This window comes from Schistocerca gregaria, unplaced genomic scaffold, assembly GCF_023897955.1.
Source record: "Schistocerca gregaria isolate iqSchGreg1 unplaced genomic scaffold, iqSchGreg1.2 ptg001244l, whole genome shotgun sequence".
NCBI lineage: Eukaryota > Metazoa > Arthropoda > Insecta > Orthoptera > Acrididae > Schistocerca > Schistocerca gregaria.
The window spans coordinates 45,001-47,500 of record NW_026062563.1 but is presented as its reverse complement, the minus strand read 5'-3'; positions in this window follow the sequence as shown (position 1 = coordinate 47,500).

Here is a 2,500-nt window from a genome sequence, read left to right as displayed (position 1 = left end):
AGTGCCAGGCGGCGGCGCATCCTCAACGCACACAGTCCTCAATCAGACCAGCACACTGCAGATGTCCACCGCGCTTCGCACCGGGCTCGGCTGAACCAACTTTGGCCGCCAGGCGCCGCGTGCAGGGTGCGCCGCAGCGTAGCTGCGCCGCCTGCCGGGCCCGTCGGCTGGCGCTCCTGCCACTCGGCGCCCCCCACCAGCCGCCTGTTGCGCGTGCGCCCACGCAGCGCGCGGCCAACACGCCGGGCGGCCCCCCTTCACCGGCCGGGAACAGTCCCACCAAGCCACCGCCGCGTATCGCTTCATACCCACATGGGCCTAGTCACGCGTGTGGATGTGGCGGGTACCGCTGAAACAACCGGTTAATAGCTGTACCGATCGTCGCCATCACAGATTCACCTCCAGCGTGAACAACCGCTCAACAACGGATTTCCAGTTCATTTGCGTATCTTGGGCAGTAAACGTAGATGTCCACCTACATTTGCGAATTCAACAATTCTTGCATGCCAGGATGTCATGTGTCACGACACGCTACATCAGACCACATACACACTGCGACATGTGCAGAAGAGAACACGTGGAAGGTGGCCCGCGCACGTATGCGATGTACCTTCCGCGATCCACTGTCAACCGGCATCTGCGGCATGTCCCAGATATGGAACGCGGTCCACCAGGGTAGCACTTTGTGTGAGGCAATACGACAAAGTCGGAATACACGCGTCACTACATCAGACGGCTCACGCTGACCTGACCTGACCTGACTCACCGCACCACCACCCCCAGCGACCCAGGGTGACATACAATGCGTTCGTACGTTCCTCCCACACGCCTCTACGGCGTACCACAGTGCAACCTAGCTGTTATTGGGAGACGAGACAAGTAGCATCAAGCACAACATATGGAAATTGAGATTCGACACCGTTGGGCACAGCCAGCGTACGGTCACACGTATCACACTACTTCACTCTGTACGTAACGACCGATGATCGGTACAGCGTGTGGGTTACGCGTACGACATCAGCGGACAATGGACACAGACCATACCACGACGTACACTGAGGGCGTCGACATCTGAATGCAACTGAACAGCTGCGAGGCTCATTTAACACTCAAACGCCAGACCGACCAGCTTGAGAGGACAGAGACACAAAGAGGGGGACAGAGGGGGACAGAGGGGGGGGAGGGGGGGGGTCGGCGATATAGTCCTATTGCAGTACAATTGACAGTGGATAGCAGGAATATGTGGAAAGTAAGCAACACTCGCAAGACATCTACATGAGGATAACAACGACACCAGAGATTCCGAGCAGTGAACTATGTTAGGCAAAGGGACAACGTGGGTTAGGTTAAGGGACAACGTGGGTTAGGTTAAGGGACAACGTGGGTTAGGTTAAGGGACAACGTGGGTTAGGTTAAGGGACAACGTGGGTTAGGTTAAGGGACAACGTGGGTTAGGTTAAGGGACAACGTGGGTTAGGTTAAGGGACAACGTGGGTTAGGTTAAGGGACAACGTGGGTTAGGTTAAGGGACAACGTGGGTTAGGTTAAGGGACAACGTGGGTTAGGTTAAGGGACAACGTGGGTTAGGTTAAGGGACAACGTGGGTTAGGTTAAGGGACAACGTGGGTTAGGTTAAGGGACAACGTCGGTTAGGTTAAGGGACAACGTCGGTTAGGTTAAGGGACAACGTGGGTTAGGTTAAGGGACAACGTGGGTTAGGTTAAGGGACAACGTGGGTTAGGTTAAGGGACAACGTGGGTTAGGTTAAGGGACAACGTGGGTTAGGTTAAGGGACAACGTGGGTTAGGTTAAGGGACAACGTGGGTTAGGTTAAGGGACAACTTGAGTTAGGTTAAGGGACAACTTGAGTTAGGTTAAGGGACAACTTGAGTTAGGTTAAGGGACAACTTGAGTTAGGTTAAGGGACAACTTGAGTTAGGTTAAGGGACAACTTGAGTTAGGTTAAGGGACAACTTGAGTTAGGTTAAGGGACAACTTGAGTTAGGTTAAGGGACAACTTGAGTTAGGTTAAGGGACAAATTGAGTTAGGTTAAGGGACAAATTGAGTTAGGTTAAGGGACAAATTGAGTTAGGTTAAGGGACAAATTGAGTTAGGTTAAGGGACAAATTGAGTTAGGTTAAGGGACAAATTGAGTTAGGTTAAGGGACAAATTGAGTTAGGTTAAGGGACAAATTGAGTTAGGTTAAGGGACAACTTGAGTTAGGTTAAGGGACAAATTGAGTTAGGTTAAGGGACAACTTGAGTTAGGTTAAGGGACAACTTGAGTTAGGTTAAGGGACAACTTGAGTTAGGTTAAGGGACAACTTGAGTTAGGTTAAGGGACAACTTGAGTTAGGTTAAGGGACAACTTGAGTTAGGTTAAGGGACAACTTGAGTTAGGTTAAGGGACAACTTGAGTTAGGTTAAGGGACAACTTGAGTTAGGTTAAGGGACAACTTGAGTTAGGTTAAGGGACAAATTGAGTTAGGTTAAGGGACA